The sequence below is a fragment of the Sciurus carolinensis genome, chromosome 4 (genome assembly GCF_902686445.1).
Source record: "Sciurus carolinensis chromosome 4, mSciCar1.2, whole genome shotgun sequence".
NCBI classification, from domain to species: Eukaryota; Metazoa; Chordata; class Mammalia; order Rodentia; family Sciuridae; genus Sciurus; species Sciurus carolinensis.
The window spans coordinates 144,187,093-144,200,698 of record NC_062216.1 but is presented as its reverse complement, the minus strand read 5'-3'; positions in this window follow the sequence as shown (position 1 = coordinate 144,200,698).

The following is a 13,606-nucleotide window of genomic DNA, read 5'->3' as shown; positions in this document are numbered from 1 at the left end:
TTTTCTCCTGTTAAATCTACCAAAGTAGTTGCTATTATAATCATTTTCCTGATGTGGAAATAAAGGCGCAAGAGCGATAAAGCAACTGACTACTGTTACTTAGCATAAGTAGCTATGTTGTTAGCCAAGGACTAGATTCAGAATCTTTGGATACAATCTGGCATTTAACCACTGTTCCACAAGAGCACTCAAGCCACAGCAGGATTTTATGTTTAGTATGAGAACAGCTGTGAAAATGTGGAAAAACACAAATATTAAGTGGCAATTTAGGGGAAAGAGAGGGAAAATTGCATGGTGTTCTTTAATCCCACGTTCTATGTTAATATATTAGGTGTTATTTCCTCTACGATGTGATTTTTTTTTTTTTTTTTGATCCTGCATATTGAACCCAGGGGTGCTTTACCACTGAGCTACATTCCCATGACTTTTCTTTTCTTATTTTATTTTTATTTTACTTTTTTTTTGCATCACAAATTGAACCCAAGGTGCTTCATCACTGAGGTACATCCACAGCCTTTTTTATTGCTTTATTTTTAAGACAGGGTCTCACTAAGTTGCTTAGAGCCCTACTAAATTGCTGAGGTTCACTTTGGTTGCAACCTTCCTGCCCCAACCTCCACAGTCCCTGGGATTATAGGGATGTGCTACTGTGCCCAGCTCCACTTTTTATTTTTTGTGTTGAGACAGGGTCTCACCGAGTTGCTGAGGCTGTCCTCAAACTTGTAATCCTTCTACATCAGTCTCCCAAGCAGCTGGGATTACAAGTGTATGCTAACTTGCCCAGAAGGATAAAATTTTATTTCAGACTTTTTTCTCAAAATATCATATAGCAAATGAATATAGATAAAGAAGTTAGGTTTATCACAGAAAATCTAAAGAATAAATGCTATAGTTTTAAAAATTACAGAGATTTTATTTTTAATTTTGCATGTAAATGTTAATACTAAATTTAAAATTTTGTGTTAAATGGAGAAATGATAAATAAAGCGATTGGACTAGTAGTCATGATTATTCTATTATTTCTAGCTATTTTAACAGCATCAACAGGGAAAATACTGGAATGTTTCTGTGAAAGGACATGTTTAAGTGAAAACTTTGCCAGGTGGCAATTCTGCTGTAATTCTAAGAAACAGATGATATTGTGTGAATTCCTGGGATGTCCTTTTTAAGTTCAGTGATATATCTGATGTCTCATCAGTATTTTTTGTTGAACTGAGTCATATTTTCTAGCCAAATTTGAATTTGGTACAGCAATTTTGAAAAAAAAAAGTCAGCCAGCACCTGCATGTGTTGTAAGTGCAATTGACCTACTTCATGAGTACTTCTTATGGTGCCTCATTTGCACAGTAGAATTCTTGTCAGAATCCCATATCTAATACAAAAAATAAAGTCATCATCAAAGAGAAGGTTGTTTCTGGGAGCAGTGGATCATACCTATAAGCCCAGTGACTTGGGAGGCTGAGAAAGGAGGGTGATGGCAAGTTTGAGGTCAGCCTCAGCAACTTAGCAAAACTGTCTCAGAATAAAAACTAAAAAACATTGGGGTTGTAGCTCAGTGAGAAAGCAACCCAGGTGTCAAACCAAGTTAAGAAAAAAAAATAAAAAATAAAGTTGTCAATCAAATCTAGCAATGTAAATAGCCAGCCTTAATAGTACTAGCCAGCTTTTAATTATAATTTCTATTAAATAATTAAAAATATATTTTTGTCCATATGAAGAACTTTAATAAAACCCTAATATGATTTGGGAACACTTGAACAGCACTCCCTAATTTTTCATGAGGCAAAAATTAGTAACAAACTATTTTATTGTGTATGAAAGTACACTTCAAAAATATCTTCATCAATGCCTTTTTTCATTGCATAAATGTAGATAAAATCAACCATGGATATGTATGTAAACAAGTCTTATAATTCCTTTTAATTTTATCTACCACTGCTTTTTGGGTCAGAAAACGAAATAAAAATAGTCAAGTTTTTGGTAGGTTGCTGTTAAAATGTTACCTTAAGGTCTTTTCAAGTTCTGTAATGTAAGAGACAGGTCAGAATTCAGCAAAGAAAATAATCAATTTTCTTTCTCTAGGATAAGCAACAATAATTACAAATCAAACAATAGAACAAAAACACTTGCGCCTCCAAAACATTATTTGTGTCAGAACAATTATTGTAGACCTTGTTTCTTTTTGCTATGGGTCACTGAAATCACTTCTAAATTATAAATGCATATGATTTTTTTTTTTTTTTTTTTTTTGCTGAAAAGAAATAAGAAGCAAAGCAAAGGAAAATGCAGTGTTGCTGTGAATGAATGAAAACATAAAGCTTGAATGGACAGATATTGGACTTTAAATTTTTAGAAAATGTTGACTTGTTACATTTAACTTGAGTTATTTGAAATAGTTATTTAATCCCTCAAAATTATAAGACCACCTATCAAATCACAAAAACTAAATAACCTCTTTTTAGAAGTATAAAAGACTATATGGACCATATAATCATATACATATGCAAATTTTTTTTTTATTGTAAACAAATGGGATACATTTTGATTCTCTGTACATGGAGTAAAGGCATACCATTTGTGTAATCATAAATATACACAGGGCAATGTTGTTTGATTCATTCTGCCATTTTTCCCCCTTCCTCCCCACCCCATCCCCCCTCTTTTCCCTCTATACAGTCCTTCCTTCCTCCATTCTTGCCACCCTCCCTAACCCTAACCCTAGACCTAACCCTAACCCTAACCCTAACGCTAACCCCTCCCACCCCCCATTATATGTCATCATCCGCTTATCAGCGAGATCATTCGTCCTTTGGTTTTTTGAGATTGGCTTATCTCACTTAGCATGATATTCTCCAATTTCATCCATTTGCCTTCAAATGCCATAATTGTATCATTCTTTATGGCTGAGTAATATTCCATTGTATATATATACCACAGTTTCTTTATCCATTCATCAACTGAAGGGCATCTAGGTTGGTTCCACAATCTGGCTATGGTGAATTGAGAAGCAATGAACATTGATGTGGCTGTATCTCTGTAGTATGCTGATTTTTAGTCCTTTGGGTATAGGCCAAGGAGTGGAATAGCTGGGTCAAATGGTGGTTCCATTCCAAGCTTTCTGAGGAATCTCCACACTGCTTTCCAGAGTGGTTGCACTAACTTGCAACCCCACCAGCAATGTATGAGTGTACCTTTTTCCCCATGTCCTCGCCAACACCTATTGTTGCTTGTGTTCTTGATAGTAGCCATTCTAATTGGGGTGAGATGGAATCTTAGGGTAGTTTTGATTTGCATTTCTCTTATTACTAGAGATGTCGAACATTTTTTCATATATCTGTTGATTGCTTGTACATCTTCTTCTGTGAAGTGTCTGTTCATTTCCTTAGCCCATTTGTTGATTATATTATTTGTATTCTTGGTGTAGAGTTTTTTGAGTTCTTTATATATTCTGGAAATTCGTGCTCTATCTGTAGTATGAGTGGCAAAGATTTTCTCCTACTCTGTAGGCTCTCTCTTCCCATTACTGACAGTTTCCTTTGCTGAGAGAAAGCTTTTTAGTTTGAATCTATCCCAGTTATTGATTCTTGCTTTTATTTCTTGTGCTATGGGAGTCCTGTTAAGGAAGTCTGATCCTAAGCCAACATGTTGAAGATTTGGACCTACTTTTTCTTCTGTAGGATGCAGGGTCTCTGGTCTGATTCCAAGGTCCTTGATCCATTCTGAGTTGAGTTTTGTGCAGGGTGAGAGATAGGGGTTTAATTTCATTCTGTTGCATATGGTTTTCCAGTTTTCCCAGCACCATTTGTTGAAGAGGCTGTCTTTTCTCCATTGCATATTTTTGGCCCCTTTGTCTAGTATGAGAAAATTGTATTTATTTGGGTTTATGTCCATGTCCTCTATTTTTTACCATTGATCTACCTGTCTATTTTGGTACCAATACCATGCCGGTTTTGCTACTATTGCTTTATAGAAGAGTTGAAGATCTGGTATTGCGATACCCCCTGCTTCGCTCACATGATTATTTCGATAGATGCAGAAAAGCATTCAATAAAATACAGCATCCCTTCATACTCAAAACACTAGAAAAAATAGGGATAGTGGGAACATTCCTTAATATTGTAAAGGCCATCTATGCTAAGTCCATGGCCAATATCATTCTAAATGGTGAAAAACTGAAAGTATTTCCCCTAAAAACTGGAACAAGGCAGGGATGCCCTCTTTCACCACTTCTATTCAACATTATCCTTGAAACTCTAGCCAGAGCAATTAGACAAACCAAAGAAATTAAAGGGATACGAATAGGAAAAGAAGAATTCAAACTATCCCTGTTCGCTGATGATATAATTATATATTTAGAGGAACCTGGAAATTCCACCAGGAAACTTTTAGATCTCATAAGTGAATTCAGTAAAGTAGCAGGTTACAAGATCAATGCTCATAAATCCAATGCATTTTTATACATAAGTGATGAATCTTCAGAAAGAGAAGTTAGGAAAACTACCCCATTCACAATAGCCTCGAAAACAATAAAATACTTGGGGGAATCAATCTCACAAAAGAGGTGAAAGACCTCTACAATGAGAACTACAGAACACTAAAGAAAGAAATTAAAGAAAGCCTTAGAAGATGGAAAGATCTCCCATGTTCCTGGATAGGCAGAATTAATATTGTCAAAATGGCCATACTACCAAAAGTGCTATACAGATTCAATGCAATTCCAATTAAAATCCCAATGACATACCTTACAGAAATAGAGCAAGCAATTATGAAATTCATCTGGAAGAATAAGAAACCCAGAATAGCTAAAGCAAAATTATTTTAATGAGTATTTTATCTAATAATAATGTATTAACTAACTACCTCTTTTCAGTGGCAAGTAGACATAAGGCAACCATTCAAACCTTTAAACATTTTCCATATTTTAAAACTACCTTCAAACATCACATCTAATACTCCTTCATATCAACACAAACTAAAAATTGGAATTTGTGTTTGGCTATGAGGTTACTTTTGAGGGAACATGACAGGCAGTATTTTCCTTTTCAATCTTTGAATAGTATGTATGTGTATATAATGCATCCTTCATTTTTCAGCTTTTTTGAGATAAAACTTTCATGTCATAAAATTAATCAGTTTTAAGTTCATAGCTTAATGGTTTTTAGAATTTGCAGTTTGTACTACTACTACAATCCAGACTCAGAACAATTTCTTTCACTCTCAAAAGAAACTACCTATATATAGTTACTTCCATTTCTCACCCAATATACCAATCCAAGGCAACCTGAAAACTAATATGCTTTTGTCTCTGTATATTTGCCTTTTCTGGACATTTCATACAACAGAGTAATGCCATATGTAGTTTTTTTTGTTTTTGAGATTCATCATGTTTTAGCACCTTTAACATTGCCCAATAACATCTCATTTCTTGGATATACTAGATTTTCTTTATCCACTAACAATCCATATACAAATATCTGAAGTTACTTTTAATAGTGTTTCACTCTTTTTTTTAAATTTTATTTTAATTTTTACAGATTGAATCTTGATTCATTGTACACAAATGGGGCACATCTTTTTGTTTCTATGATTTTACACGATGTAGATTCATACCATTCGTGTAATCATACATGTACATAGGGTAATGATGTCTGTCTCAGTCCACCATTTTTCCTGAACTGAGGTTGGTATTATTTTCTTAGAATCTCTCTACTCACAGCATGATCATATGTTTGGAAAACAACTGTTTTATTTATCTATTTCACTGCTGCAACTTAAAGACCCCATCAAAACAACTGTAGAGAAGGAAAGGTTTATATAAGGGGCTCACTGTTTCAAAGGTCTTAGTCAATAGATGGTTGGCTCCATTCCCTGGGACTCAAGGTGAGACTGAACATTATGGCAGAAGGGTGTGGCAAAGGGAAGCAGCTCACAGGTTGATCAGGAAGCAGAGAGACTCCACTGGTCAGATATAAATATATACCCCAAAGCCACGCCTCAATTCCCACCTCCAGCCACACCCTACCACTTCAGTTACCACTCAGTTAATTCCTATCAGGGGATTAATTCACTGATTGGGTTAAGACTCTTACAACCAATCATTTCTACTCTGAACCTTTTTCCTTTGTCTCACAGGTGAGTTTTTGGGGGACACCACACATCCAAAGCACAACACCCACTAATGTTCAAAGTAAATTAGCCTATGTTGAGATTTGAAAGGTTCTTTTTTTTAAAAAACTAAGGTTAAAACAAATGAGTTTTGAAAGTTCATTAAGGAAGTATTTTAAGATGATGAATAACTATATATTCTACCTGATAAGCTTAGGATTTTTTAAGTATAAATGATCTTATTTAATATATCTCAAAATATAAATATATATTTAAAATTCTTTATTATTTTGTTTGATGAATTCCTGTTAAAGATGGAAAAAATTGTCCTCTCATAAAGATGTGATGTCTTCTGAGTAGATATTATGAAAATATAAAATCTATAGATAAGGAATTGTACTCTTGTAACAGATTTTCCAATTAAAGTGCATTTTTCTATTTCTGGAAATTTTCTACATTTAATTTTGCCTGTTGTGAGTTACTATGAGAGAGCTGAAGTTAGTCATTTTAGTTTTGATCTTCAGAGACTGTTAATGAAAACAACTTGTGTATTCATTTCAAAATCATGTAGTTGGCTGAGCAAACCTATAAATTCACTTATTTATTGATAGGATTTCTATAATTTCTTAAAGTTGCTGATAGCCCAGCTTATAAAGCCCTCAGCCAGTCAGCTTATAAACCCCTCTTCAAGGCTTCTACTTCATGATGATCTTTCTACTTATTTATTTAATTTTGATCAATAGATATGCTGCCCTTATATACATTTTGACTTTGAAATAGTCAATTTGGAAATGAAATGAAGCTTGTTTGAATTTTAAGTAGAATTTTTTCTGTAACAGATAATATGTAAAAAAATCAAATTTAAAATATACCCCAAATGCTTTCTCTATTTGTTTAAATATAAGAAATACATATCTAAGATCCATTTCTTTTGTTCATCTCTTAAGTGTAAATTCCTCAGTTTTATTCTTTGCCTTTTCTATTTTTGTTCTATATTTGCTCAGTCTGGGTGGTTTCATTCATTGTCCCATATTCAATTCTATCTAAATCTGTAACCCTAGTCATGACTTCTTCCCTTTGATTCTGAGCTGGTAATTAAATGTTCAAGATTTAAAAGAAATTTTGTACATAAAAAAATCCCAAAAAGACTTTTAAGAAAAAAACATTCAGGAATGTTTAAAGGAAAGAATAGCATCTAATCTTTTTTTTTTTTTTTTTTTTTTGAGAGACAGAGAGAGAATACTGTTTTCCATTTCATAAAGTTGTGGACCATATATATTGTTGCCCCAGGAACAAAGAGATTTTGCATTCTAATTAAATGCACTGTCTCCCATCATTATTCTCAAGGATGCTGTAAAACCAAACTTTTTGCTACTAACATTTCCCACTTTCTACTTGGTACAATTGAAAATATTTTAGTTAGGGATCTCCTATTAAATCCTTTTGGCAATATACAGTAGCAAATGTCTACACTATCCATAGAAAAACATTTTTGTATTGATCTTATAAATAATATCATTGAATTTGCTGTTTACTACAATAAAAAACTTTTCTAAAACATTTAACTTCCATAATCTTTCCATTATCTTAGAATTTAGGGTTTTAATAGCCAAGATAACTAGAGCCACTTTATTTGGCTTTAGAATTAATCTTTTTGGAACAGAAATAATTTTATTATTCTTCATATTTTAGGGAAAAAAATCATAGATAGTCTAAAATCACAAAACTTGGAACTTAGAATTTTACTTGAGAAGATTTAACAAAACCATCCCTGATTCCTACTTTATTTCAATTTATCTTTTTTTTTGTTGTTGTTGTTGTTCTATTCCTTTGGTTTTCCTTTCTTTCATTAAATTCTTTGTATAAGTTGTTTTGTTATTGATCTTGTTTACTTATATTTTTACAAATTTAATTATCTTAAACCATTAATTTTCAAGAAACTTGAGTTACACTCCCAGCCTCCAGACCCATGATTTTGAACGTGAGTGAAGTTAGCCTGTACTTCCCAAGTAATGAAAATAGCTGGCTTTAAGATTTCTTATGATGCAAATTGTCTCCAGTTCACATAGCCATGGAGACAACTTTTCAAACGTACCTTTCCCAAGTGATTTATTATTTGGAAATCTCATCCTTGCTTTCTATGATCAAGTTGTCCCTGAGTATTTCTTACCTCTAATTCATGTCCCCATTCCTACTTTCGCAAACAAGATTCCGAGCTTAACATCTAAAACATGTGGTCTCATGTTTGAGAAGGTGTTTTGCTCGCACCTTATGAAATTTCTAGACTCGTACATTTCTTTTTGCCCTTTGCTTCATTCACTGCTCTTTCATCTTCTTCACTGCATTTTGCTTTGGGGATTTCAAATTACACTTGGTTTCATCAGAAGAGGAACTTTGTGCTCTCGATTTCTTGTCCTTATTTCCTTTGGACCATTTTTTGGAGAAAGAGGGAGAGAAAAAGAGAAATGCCAACTTCATTCTTCTGTATTCAAACAAATTCTCTCATCTCATATTTTAAAACTATATATCGGATTGGTCTACATTTCCTAATGATTGCCTATTTTTCCATCAACAAGACCAAGTCCTTAAGACCAGGTCCCTAACGTCTGTAACTGGACCCAGACTCCCCCTCTGCTTTTACCTTCTCTCTTCCTCACTTCCTACTGCTCTACCATGCAGCTCTTCTGCTGTCAGCCCCTATGTCAATCTCCCACTGCTGCTCTTGATGCTTCCGCTGCAGTCATTTGTCCTTGCGTTCCCCTGTGTATACAGTCTTTTATCTCATAATTTCAGGCTGCATTTTCATTTTGTGTAGTTCCCTTCCTAAAAATCTCTTCCTCTGAGAATCATTCACAGACAATTTATTGTAAATGTCCCTTCACTCTGCTGTGAATTTTCGGTATGACTTAACAACTCTAATATTAGAATGTTTTATTTTCTTTTACATTGTTTTCATGGGCACCCCCACCAGATCTTTGAGGACAATGATTTCTCCCATCGTGTTAATATTTAATCTCCACATCTAGAAAAGTATCTGGCATTTTATATAACGATGTAATGAGTATAAGAAACAAATATTGCCAAATTCCTAGAGTAACCACCTACCCCAGTTTTCTAGAGCAGTTCCAGAGTACTTTTGCTATATTTGTGTAGTAATGAATAGGATCATCTTTCACTGTCATGAGTATCCCAGTTTAGACAATAAAAAGGTCATTACACCCATACCACCAATGTGACATGGTGTGGACCCAAAAATTGAGATGCAATGTAAGCAATAATTGTCACTGCTATATATTTTGATGAACATTAGTAGTAAATGAAATTTCAGTTGTATGCTTAAATCTGTTGGAGCAGGGATCATATGGGGATTTCTCCAGTCTGAGTTGTATATATTACTATACTCCCTGATAGATCTAAAAGGGTTTGTCTTTTTCTTCCCATGTATTTCTCTAATATTTCAGCGAACTCTCTGATATGAACACTCATTCAAACGGTTAGGATTAAAGTCTTAGGCATGCTTTTCCACAGATTTTATTGGAATGATTGCTATCCAGTCAAGAAGGAAAATCCCTCTACCATCTATTATTGAACATTTCTATATATGTCTTCTCTGACACCATTTTAATACAAGTCCTTGTTAAATATAGTCCAGAGCTGCACTATCATTTCAAATGAAATCATTACCTGTTCCCAAACTTTTTGACTGATCTATCCCAAATGTAATTAGCATTGCTTTTCTTATCTATTTCTTCTTTTTTTGTGGGGGAGGGCACTGGGGATTGAGTCTGGGGGTTCATGGTTCACACATGCTACATAAGTGATCTACCCCTGAGTTACATCCCCAGACCTGTTTATTTTTTTATTTAGAGACAGGGTTCTCTAAATTGCCCAGTCTGGCCTTGAACTTGTGGTCTTCTGCCTCCACTTCTTGATTAGTTGACACACACCTGGCTTCATATTTCCTTTCTATCCACATGACACTGTTGGATATACCCAGAATGGCTATTTTTTCCCCACATTTTTGCGAAGATTCTATTTTTCAAAGCACAACTCAACTGAGGCTTCTTTAATTAGGCATCTTAGATCCCTTTCTGTCACAAAGTTATTTTCTCTTCCTGAGTTGCTTCTTTTTTCATTTATTTTGATACTGATCTTCTAAATTTCATTTCAAAAACTCCATCATGATGTACCAGGTCTCTAGCACTCTGATCTGAACTTGTATGATATCCTGTTGCTCTATGGCAGGAATGACGTTTCCTGGTGTCTTGTAATGCATCTTAAGCTGCATCCCACTCTTTCTAATGAACTTGTTTTGTTTATGAACACCCATTTTTTTTTTTTTTAAATTTTCTTTTTGGTACAAGGGATTGAACTCAGGGGTACTCAACCACTGAGGCATATCCCTAGCCCTGTTTTGAGTTGCTTAGGGCCTTGCCCTGTCCAAGGCTGACTTTGAATTCTCAATCCTCCTACCTCAGCCTCCTAAGCTGCTGGGATTACAGGCATGCACCACCATGTCTGGCATGAACACCTATTCTTATAGATGATTCTTTCTTTGTCTTACTAAAATTATATGCATACTTGAAGATTCTTGTCAAATACTACAGACTCCATCAAATTCCACAATTTTTTCTAGTCCTTTAAATAGTACATTTTTTTACCTTACATTCCTTGTTATTAAACTTTGTATTCTGCTAAAGTTATTCATCATATTCTTATCTTCCTCAGAAAGATCTCCCCTGTTGACTCAATTTATCTCAGTTGCAATATGTTTATTTTTGTTCACCACTGTTTTTACAATTCATAATTATGAGCTTTTTTTGCTATTGTATTTGTCCTCTCTTTAGATTATAAGGAATAGTTGGGTAAGTATTGTGTTTAACAAAGGGGTCTAAATGTATTAAGTGCTTAACAATTATTTTTATTGTTTAAAAGAAATGTATTAGTTTATTATATTTGAACCTCTTTATTTTAGAGTAATGTGTTTTATAGGAACCTTTCTATAACTTCTGTAGGATTTGGCATATATTGGTCCTCAATAAATATATATGGAATGGACAATTAGATTAAAATATAAAGAAAAATAAAATGTTAGCAAATTTTCCTGCAATAAAATAAATAAAGATTCTGCAGCTTAACATTATTTTAAATTACTAAGCAAACATAAAATAATTGTGACTTTTTAGATAATTGAACCAGTGGGAAGAGTTTATCTGAGTATCCTTAGTTGCCATAGTTTTGACTCATATACAAGGATTCCAGTAAAGGTAATTCAAGGCTATTATGAATATAGTATGAAGAACTTCATTGTATCTACGTTTCTATCAGGAAGGTAGAATTTTATAAGGATAAATTTTGTCTAAAGGAATCCACTAATACTTATATTACTTACTTACACTATTTAATTATTCCTTATATTTCTTATTTACTTAATTAATTCTTCATGTATTTTAGATGTAATAGTTAAAATCTCAGCACAGAGTAGCTTCACCTCAGAAAATTCTCAGAGAAAACTTGGAACCTTCAAATATTTCACATTCATTATGTAACTTGATTATTTAATATTCTATTATTTCTAGATTCAAATTATTTCTTTGTATCATTAGTAAAAGTCCTTTAAATCAAGACCTAATTCTTAGGTCTTTGATTCACTTTGAGTTGATTTTTTTTTTTTTTTTTTTTTTTTTGGACAGGGTGAGAGATGTGGATTTAGTTTTAATCTTCTACGTATGGATGGATATCCAATTTTCACAGCACATTTTTTTAGGGGTGGCCGGTACTGGGGATTGAACTCAGGGGTACTCAGCCAATGAGCCACATCCCCAGCCCTATTTAGTATTTTATTTAGAAAGAGGGTCTCACTGAGTTACTTAGGACCTCACTTTTGCTGATGCTAGCTTTGAACTCTTAATCCTCCTGTCTCGCTGGGGATATAGCTCAGTTGGTAGAGTGCTTGCCTCACAAGCACAAGTCCCTGGGTTCTAAATCCCCAGCACCACAAAAAAAAAAAACAAAAAAAAACCCACAAATCCTCCTGCCTCAGCCTCCTGAGTCACTAGGATTAGAGGTGTGTGACTACCACGCCCAGATTTTTTTTTAAAGACTTTGTTTTCTGCAATCTGTTTTTGACACCTCTGTCAAGGATCATATGACTGAATCTATGTGATTTGATTGTGTGTCTTCTATTCCATTGGTCTGTTATCTGTTTTTATGCCAGTTCTATACCCTTTTGTGTTATGATAGTTCTGTAGTACAATTTGAGATCAGGGACTGTGATGCCTCTAGTCTTGCTGTTCTTGACCAATATTGCTTGGGTATTCTGGGTTTTTTATTTTTTCATTTGAATTTTAGGTCCATTTTTCCTAGTTAAGAATTTCATTGGAATTTGGTGGAGACTGTGCTGAATCTGTAGATTGCTTTTGGTAATAAGTCCATTTTGACAATATTAGTCTGCCTATCCAAAAACATGATAGATCTTGCCCTCTTCTAACTTTTTCTTTACCTTCTTTCTTCAGAGTTCTATAATTTTCTTTTTATTGCTTCTTTTTAATTATACATAAAAATTAGATTCATTTTGACTAATTATAAAAGCATGGAATATAATTTGTTCTAATTCAATTCCCAGTACTTCCATTTTCCCTCCCCTTGCCTCTCCCTTTGTTCCCTTCCCTTTACTCTACTGATATTTCTACTATTTACTTGTTGTTTTTGTTTTTAATTAGTGACTTTGTGGAGGTACAAGATTTTGAGATTCACTGTGGTATACATGTACATAATAAAGTTAGATGGAATTCATTCTGCTGCCTTTCCCTAGCCCATCTTTCCTTCCTTCCCTTCATTCCCCTTTCCTACTCCACTGATGTTTCTTCGATTCTTTTTTTATACCTGCTCCCTCATTTGAATAAGCTTATGCATATCAGAGAAAATGTTTGACCTTTGACTTTTGGGGACTTATTTTACTTTGGATGATAGTGATACCGCTGTTTAACAGTGACGAGTTCTGCTCCTTCTAATGTTGAAGTTTGAACACTAGAGAAGCATGCCAAGGCAAGCATATTAAGCAGGTTTTATTTAAAGGTAATAATACAGACTTATCCTGGCAGGAAGAAGGGGGCCATGGCTGATGTTCTAAAGTCCCAAGAAGTGAGCCCACCCTACATCTTTTATAGGTTAAGGTCTCTTTTGTTCTCCAGTTCTCTCCCCGCTTATCTCTCCTTCCTGCCTTCGTGACTAGGCCTGATTTTGCATAAAGTGAGAAGCCATGGGCAGGGGAGGGCCTAGGTGATTCAGGCAGATAAGGGCCCAGGGGGCATTAATTAGCAGCTCCATGCTTGCAGTCCTTGATAAGGGCAGGTATATTTGGTAATCAGTGGGCTCCAGAGATTCTTGACATTCCATTCTTCCAGGGGCAGTCTCCAACTTCCAGAGGCAGATGGTTTCATGGCCTCCATTTCCTCGATTTGACCTGATCCCCTATTTCTACACTAACTACCTGTCCTTA